The sequence below is a fragment of the Pinus tabuliformis genome, chromosome 3_2 (assembly GCF_031772625.1).
Source record: "Pinus tabuliformis cultivar Carrire ecotype Pingquan chromosome 3_2, CPIR1, whole genome shotgun sequence".
NCBI lineage: Eukaryota > Viridiplantae > Streptophyta > Pinopsida > Pinales > Pinaceae > Pinus > Pinus tabuliformis.
This window is the reverse complement of record NC_142302.1, coordinates 818,432,768-818,442,257: the sequence shown is the minus strand read 5'-3', so window position 1 is coordinate 818,442,257 and position 9,490 is coordinate 818,432,768.

Below are 9,490 nucleotides of genomic sequence, written 5' to 3'. Positions count from 1 at the left end.
AGATGCTTCAGATACAGCTCTGGGAGTTGTACAGGAACAAAAATACCTGATTCTTTATGCCATTTACTATACAAGTAAGAATTTAACTCCCACTGAGTTAAATTATACTATAACAGAAAATGAATTTTTAGTTGTTGTTCATGCAATTAACAAGTTCAAACACTATATAACAGGCTATGAAACCTTTGTGCATACATATCACTCTGCAATTAGATATTTGATGAATAAACCTACTACTAATGTCAGAGTTACAAGATGAATTTTAATCTTGCAAGAATTTAACATTACCGTGCTAGATAGGCCTGGAAAACAAAACACAGTTTCTGATTTCTTGTCCAGAATTCAGAATATCAAAGAAGATTCTCTGGTTGAAGATAAGTTTCCTGATGAATATCTTTTTGCAGTAACTACTCAAACTCCTTGGTTTGCAGATATTGCTAACTATTTAGTCACATGGAAGTTACCTTCACATTTGTTTCCTAGAGAGAAAAGAAAAATTATTCAAGTAAGTGCAAGATATTCATGGATCACTAACGAATTGTATAAAACATGCCCAGATCTTGTGATCATGAGGTGTGTCAGGGAAGATGAAATGCCTGAGATTCTTAAGGCATGTCATGATGAGCCATGTGGTGGACACTTTGCTGACAAGAGGACAGCCTATAAAATCCTTTCTTTAAGATATTATTGGCCATCCATTTTCAAAGATGCTAAAGAATATGTCAGGAGATGTGACAGCTGCCAAAGGGTAGGGAAACCTGCTCCCTCAAATGAAATTCCATTACAAACTTAGGTACTCATCGAACCTTTTGAAAAGTGGGCCTTAGATTTTGTTGGGCCAATTAATCCTCCATCTAAGCAAAAAAAGTATATATTGGTATGCACTGATTATGTCACTAAATGGGTAGAGGCCAAATCATTACCTTTTGCTAATGAAAAATCTGTAGTTAATTTTCCTTTTGAGGACATCTTTACTCATTTTGGTGTTCCAAGATAAATTGTGACAGATCAGGGATCTCAGTTTATATCCAACATGGTGGAGGGGCTTGTGGAAGAATACAAGATCAAACATAGGAAATCTACTCCTTATCATCCACAAGCAAATGGTCAAGTGGAATCTATAAATACAATGATTGAAGGAATCCTCACCAAGACTATGCATCTACATAGAAGAGATTGTGCAGAAAGGCTTCCTGAAGCCTTATGGGCCTATAGAACTACATGGAGGAACACAACCAGACATACACTCTATGAACTTGTTTATGCGAAACAAGTCCTGTTCCCTATAGAGTTCCAAATCATAACTTTTAGGATGGCAGTCCAAATGGGACTAGATTTATCAGAAGCACAAAAGCATAGGTTGGAGCAATTAAATGAACTTGATGAAATTAGGTAAGAGGTAGTTCAAAGGACTAGTATAGTCCAACAACAGAGGGCTAAATGACATGACAAATATACCAAAGACAAGAGGTTTCAAGTGGGAGATTGGGCGCTATTATTTGATTCAAAGTTTAAAGATTTTCAAGGGAAGTTTCAAACTCATTTGCTTGGGCCATATGAGATTGAAAAAGTATTCAGTAATGGAGCAGTGAGGATAAGAACAATAGATGAAAGTAAAACTCCTCTTCTTGCGAATGGTCATAGATTAAAGATATATCATAAACCAATTTCAAAAGAAGAGTTCATTAAGATTTTCCAAGACAATTCTGAAATGAAGCTAGTGAAGAAGAATTCTTCTTCTCCACTAACTTAGTCTTTATTGTTCCTATAGAAAAAAAAAAAAAAAATTGTATAAGGTTGAAAACCAATCCTTGATTGGCATACTTATACAGAAAATACAGGGTGAAAATCAGAGGTTTCTGACACCCTATATTTTCCATTTTCCTTTCTGTAATAAGTAGTGACAAAAAGCTACAGTCACTCTGCAGTTTAGATTCTGTAAATTCATCATCTCATCTCACCTCACTCCATTTTATTTTTGTAGTTTCACTTCATCTCATTATCATATTTCATAAATAAATTTTTCCTTTTACAACTTTCATTCCATTTTTCATCTTGTCTTACATATCATATCATTTCATTTCACTTACATAGCCACTTCCATTTCATGATCCATAAGCCATATTTCATTTTCACATTCTACAGCTGATTCTGTTCTGCAACTAATCTGATTCTGCAGCTACAATTTACTCAGCAGCACCGGAACAATTGTACAACTCACAAATAAATCATGAATGTAGGAAAATTGAAGACTTAAGTTTTGGAGATCAACCATACCTACAGATCAACAAATCATCAAGCAAAAGGTTAAGTTCTAAGGTAAATATGCAAATTTATTTCAAACAACAAGTCATAAACATAAGTCATGTATAATATGAATGATCATATGTCTCCTTAACAATTTATCATTTGATTTGACTGCCACTTCATGATACCACATCTCCACCACATCTTCCACATTCAATACCTAACGATCTATAACAATTTCATCATACCATACCTCCGCTACGTTCTCCATACCCTATACTTAAACAGTCCCCAATAACTCCATCTGTTAACAGTCACAACCACGATATAACCAACATATTCATGTCCCTTCAAACCCTCACTTTCTACTTATTTCACGCAACCTCATAGTTCTTCTTGACCATAGTCGCAGTCAGTCCATTTTGACAGAATCTAGAGTGTAACTTTGAGGTTAGCAAATTCTACAAAACAGAGACCATGTGACTCATTGTCAGGACAGAGCCCATAGGGACAAAATTTATGGAAGGATATCCCCAACTCAAGGAGATGCTGCAGAAGACTGGATGGATCAAGTTCATTGAAAAATTTGAGGGGGATCACAAGGAGATCATGAAATATTTTGCCAGATCATTTGATGGTACAGAAGTAGAGATTGGGGACATTAAGTTTGCAATAATAGAACCTTACATAGCAGAGGTTACAGAACTTCCAAGACTTGGTGAGAGGTGGTTCAAAAACAAAGAATTTCACAGTGAATCATGGAAGGTATTCCTCAGGAACCCAGGTATGGATGTCACTATGTGTAGAAAAGGAATCCCTATTTTAGCACTCAAAAGTAAATGGAGAAGAATGCTTTTAATATTACAAAATTTATTACCTATGAGGGAAGATTCGGATGCATGTATGTTTATCATATACGCTTATTGATGAACTTTCTAGACAATGCAAACATCAACCCCCCTTTCTTCCTTCTAAACAGTCTAAGGAGAATGGCTTCAAATGTACAGAAGAAAATAGAATTTTTGGAAACAACCATGTACCATCACGGGTTGGTCAAAATCCTGGTTGAATATCATCTAAAGAAAATAGGGGACACCTGGGAAAACTTTCTGATAAGAAACCATTTCCAAGAGACACCAGAATCTCCTGAAAAAGATAGTGTCAGAAAGAGTAGGAGAAAGAAGACTAATCTCACCATTCAAAGCAACCTTGAGCCTTCAGTACAGAAAAATGATGAAGAAGAACCAATCTCTGAAAAATTAACAGAGATCAGAAAGCAAATCAAGTAGAGGAAGAAGATAAAATAGAAAGCTGGTGGAATTACTGAGAACACACCTGAATCTCCATTACAACCAGATGATGAACAACCAATCTCTGAAAAATTGACAGAGATTAGGAGACAAATCAAGGGGAAGGAAAAGATAGGAAAAGAGAAAAAGGGTGCAAAGGAGGAGAACATAAAACCCCTTAGAAGGAGCTCTAGGCTCAGAGGAATGGTAAATAAAGTATCATCAAAGGAAACAAAGTTCATCAATCTGGAAAGAGAAACCCCAGTATCATCCCCTAAGAATGTTCCATTTACATACAGTCCTCAAAACTCTCCTAGATAGTATTTTGAAGGCAGCCCCAGCAGAGGATCCCCAGGCATAGATCCAATACAACAATAAATTTATGATTACATAGAATCACTAGAAAAGAAAAATGCCTCAAGGGATCCAGGTTCCTCAGCCAATCCAGAACAACCCGTCAATCCACAATAACCTCTGATTGACTCTCTCAAACAAGAAATCTATGAGTTGGAGATATTGAACAGGCATATTAAGAAAGAAAATGAAGCCCTGAATGAACAAAGTAAATTGGATAAATCCATTCATGACAACACAATACTGCACCTACGGTTATGGTACAAGAAAAATAGGAAGTTGAAGAGGAAGAATATAAACTTGAACAAGACAATGATCAACCTTAAATACAGACTTCTCATGAAGAAATCCAGGATGGTTGTCACTTCAAAGAAGAGCAAGAGAAGAAAGTTAGATGTATTGGTAGAGGTATCTCAGTAGATGCAATAGGAAGGAAGAGTTCACAGTTTTGGCAAAATTGCATGAGGACATGCAATGATTTTGTAGTGGGGGTATGTTGGCTCTCAGAATTACTCTCCCCTTTACAACTTTTCTCACTTCTTTCTCTTGTTTTTCCATAAAAGATAGATCCCCATCACTGATAAATGATAGATTTTGTCCTAAGGAAGAAATTAAATGATTAACATGTTATACTTTTATGTTTTTGCTATTTGAAATAAGTTTTTGCAATTTAGCTACGGAACGTAGCCCATTCTGTAGCTAACTGTGTGTTCCATAGCTACTTCCATGGTTGAACATGTTAGAGGTGTCAAACGAGGAAACTGGCCACATGGGCATCTCTGGAATGGTCACTACATGGATCCTATCTTAGTCAACCAACCCAAATCGACAAAGAAGCCAGCTCAAGACCACAGTCAAAGGTGGAGTCAAACGAGGAAACCTGAGAGCAATAGGACTTTCTGTCCACTCTTCATGGCTAATTAATAAATCCAACAACTTTGTTGTAGCATTTGCTTGAACCAGCAACCAGTGATAACAGTTTCACGCAACTAACTTTTTGAATTAAAGTCACCTGTAGCTGATCACCCATTCACACAGATCTATTGTAATACGTGGACCACTTGTAGCTAAATTCTCTCAAAAGATAGTTAGGAGTTTTTCTTTAAATATCAGTTGTAAATAACTGAGAAGGAGTTCAAATTTCTTCATGTATTAAGCTATGTAATTTTGAAACTTATTTTCCTGTGAATAATATGAAGTCGTGTTTGACCAAGTGATCATTCGCAAGAGTATCTTCAGCTAGTTAGTAGCTCAACTCAATTAGTTGCAGAGGGCCCTTGCACTGAAAGAGGTTTTTCTTTTGTTATTTTGTTTACTGTTCAGTTTAGTTTCATTATTTATTTTTAGCCGTGTTTGTAGTTTAGGTTTATTTCTTGTAGTTGTTTCATTTCAATTCTTCCTGTAGTTGTTTCCTTTGAATTCTGTTTAGTAGCATAATGTTAGAATTTGATGGTGTAGTCTTGTTCTTTCTATCTATTTCATAAATGAAAACTTGTTTTGCTTTAACAGGGTAAGGTGGAAAAGTAACAAGAATGCATTATTGATTAGTTTACTTACTGATTGTTTCTTCTGTTATTTACTTCCTAGTTCAGATTGCTAATGCACTGTGTGGATAAGTGTTTTTGGTCACCATTTCAAGCTGATATCCATCCTAAATTAAATGATCAAATATTCATTTCACATAAATACTGTAATCACTTAGTTTCTCCCTGCATATTTGATTTAGTTCTTTAAATTGAAAAGTACATTAAGTTTCTCGTGTTCCATCTCAAGAAAGTTATCTTTCCAAAATTGGAGGCTTGGACAACTAAAAATGATTTAGTCAGTTTCATTCTCTGTAATTATTTCAATTTTCCTTACAAATTCACTTTTTTATTCTTTTGACTTAGAAATAGAAGACAAGATAGGATAGATACTCTATTTTTCCTTCCTTTAACTTAGATTTTGATTTGTTCACCTTTAAGAAATTTATACTTAGTTTCCTCATAATTCAGACTGTACATCATTAGGAATTAAGGAAAGCCCCCAAAAACAAAACAACATAAAAAATATATACAAAACAACGAAGTAAGAAGGGTTACTTAGCACAAACAATGCACTACACTTCATCAGCTTACGTTACCCGAATTGATAATTCATGTAGCGCAATTTAGAACACTAAATTGACTAGACAAGTTATACGAGTGGATCGTAAAGCTAGTGGATAGCCGAGGAAGGTGGAGGCTTGAAGGTCCTATTGTCTAGACCCCAGAGTTAGTACAGAGACTAGAAGTCTCTGAGGATAAGGTTGCCCACGCTGTCGATCATTGGCTTGATTGTATCATAGGAGGATTTGTTACAGAATTCAAGGTTGATACCTTAGTTAGTTACAATGAGGTGGAGCGACGCTTTTTCAAAGGTCCGCGAGGTAGATACTTGAAGTCTTTAAATATTTGGATTAAAATGTTATTGTATGAAAAACGGGTTATTCAGCTACCTTGATGTTAGGAGCTATGGGAAGTGGAAGGCTTAAATGAACAAAGGAAGAAAGGGTCTTGAATATAGCCCACTGATTTCACCTCCTTTAAGTGACGATGAGGGAGTAGCGTAGGCTTCTCCGTGAAGTGCAGTTCAATTGATAAAACAAGGGTTCCCACGACTACCACCTCCACCCACACCACCTCCACCTTCACCACCATCACCTCTGACGTCGTCCACACCACCACCACCTCCACCATAGTTCAACATGGCGAATTTAGTGAAGCTTCCATTATTTTAGGGCTTGGGAAATGAGGACCCAGACCAGTTATGGTTTGTCATAAAATTTGTATGGGAAGCTCAGGGTGTTACAGATGATCACATGAAGAAGGCAACGTTGGTTAGTGATTTTCAGGATCGTGCGCTAACTTGGTACAACAAGTACTCTAATGATAACACAAACGTTGGGTTGGTGGAGATACAGACCGTGTTGAATAAAGAGTTTAGTAGACCTAAATCTGAGGCGTAGTCAATTGTGGGGTTCAAGGAAATCACGATGAAACCAGGTGAGACACCTTAGGAGTTGGATCAGAGATTGAAGTGTAAAATACGTGAAGCTAATATGAACTTAACAGATAGACAACACCGTGAGTGGTTCGTGGCTTCGCTCCTCCCTCACCTTAGGGTTGTACTGTCACAACAGAAGATTACGACTTAGGAAGAGGCCTTGGAGATTGCAATAAGACTGCATGAAACACTGATGCAAGATCTGAACCTAGGGGTTCAATAGATCCATGCGCAGTTGCAAAATATTTTCCTCAAAATGCAAAGTTTGAAGTAGGACAGAATAGTTCGACTGGAGGCGCGTAAAGAGATATGGTGCCTGAAATGTAAAGGTCAGGGGCATGACAAAGGCCATTGCCTAGTCTTTGCAAACTATATTTCAGGAGGACCGATGCCTTTGAGGTTGGAAGCCCAGGTAGGATTGAGCGCAGGGCCTACGTTGTGGTGTGCTATATGTGAGGTAGCAGGGAAACATACGATTGATAATTGTCATTTGTTGCAAAATTTTGTGAAAACACTGCAACAACTATTCTGCAACTTCTGCAGGTCGGTAGGGCATGATTAGCGCAACTGCCGAAGTTATGGTTTGATGATGGAAAAAACACCCACCTATAGAGTTCAGGCATAAACGCAGCCTCCTGACCAGAGCGCTAGGATGGTGTAGATAGGCTTTTAGGGGAAAGGACAAGGCCCAGGTGGAGGAGAACCTGGCAGAGGTCAGGGATAGCTGATCTATTACAATTGTGGAGGACCTAGACACTATGCCTTCGAATGCACTAACCCAATGCGTCTGTCGTGCAAATATTGCACTCAGTTTGATCATGAGAATGAGGACTATCCTACATTGAAAGAAAGGATACGTGACAAAGGGGTGCTACAACTGCAACTGACTCAGAACCTACAGATGATGAGGGTTGAGCCTCGTGAAGAGGACCCGAATGTGAATATCGTGCTCCGAAGTGGAATTACAACAGGCAACGATAAGGGGAAACAACTTGAAGACAACGCATGGGTTCGTAAAGCTCCAGAAAAGGAGACTGAATTTGATTTGAAGCGCACACGCAAAACATTCATGGAAGCAAAGAAGAGCTTTGCTAAGGCCTCTACCTCAGGGATCTGGGATAAACATGTTCAAGAAATGGACCCTTCTATGCTTACGACCTTTCTAGAGACCTACATGAAGTTGTTGCGCGATAGCAAGGCTGTAAAGGGGTTACAAGAACTTATAAATAGATGTGCCGGGAACACTCCTCGTGAACTGCGCATGGTACGAAAGATCGGTAAGCATAAGGCAAGAAAAGGACGAGAAATGAGACTCACCGCATAGATAGGAGAGTATGAAATGGATCAAGTTATTCTGGATCTGGGGTCAGACGTGAACGTTTTGCCAAAGAAGAGTTGGGAGTGGATGGGGAGATCTGTGCTGCAGTGGTCTTTGATTCAGTTAAGGATGGAAAATTAGCAAAATATCATCCCCATGGAACGGTTTCAGGGAGTAACTGTAGATATTGAAGGCGTGAGCGCATTGGTTGATTTTGAAGTAATAGAAATTGTGGATGACAACAACCCCTACTCTGTGCTCCTTGGCATTGATTGGGCTACTGACATGAACGGGCTAATCAACCTAAAGAAGCGAAAGATGATATTTGAAAAGAAATCGCTTCATGTAATAGTACCCCTAGATCTTGCTGAAGGATCGCGCTATACTGAACCAATCCGCGATTATGAAAGAGATGACAATTTGGATTGCATATATAAGATAATAGTGCGAGACCAAGATTGGGTGAATCTGATAGCAGATGGACGAATTTCATGGGATCGTGAGAGTTCCCGCAACTCAAACTCATAGGAACAATTAGAGTGCTGGCAGAATTGACTACATGAAGTAACCATGCTGGGCTATAACATGATGACCCGGTCATTGCGTTGTGTGTCGTTAGAGGTAAGAAATATGCCCACTTATGATGGCTTGAATGATGTGGATGTGTTTTTGGATGCATTTGAGAGGGAAGTACCAGAGAAGCAACACTTCCAGGCTTTGGACTGTGCACTGCGCTATGTCCAAAGTATTGAGGACTTGCTTCTAGCCTCCTTTACAAAGGTCACTTGGAATCGAGATCATCATTAATTATACATCCACATTAGCATAGAAGTAGTGTTTGTCACATTAACATGAACAAAATCTTTGAAAGGGAGAAATTAATTATGTTACTACATGATGCATGCCTATTGGATTTTGATTAAGGCTGTCTTTTTTCTCTTCTTAAATTAGAACAATTTTTTTTGGAGAATTGATAACTTCGAAAGATCTACTATCACTATTACATGAGATACAACAATTTCATAAATGCCACAAACTATAAAGTTACAACATGTCTCTGAAGACTTGAAGTCACGCAGTTGGGGAAATAAAATGTTCATTAAACTACTCGAGCTAAGATCCTTTGACTTGGGCAAGGTTATCTCACTCTTCGAGTGAGTCAGTTTACCCATTGATTTTAGTGTTGAGTTAGATAACTCACCAAATTTATACATGACCGAGTTCTCAGGCTTGATGCCTACTGGATTTCAAGCAAGGT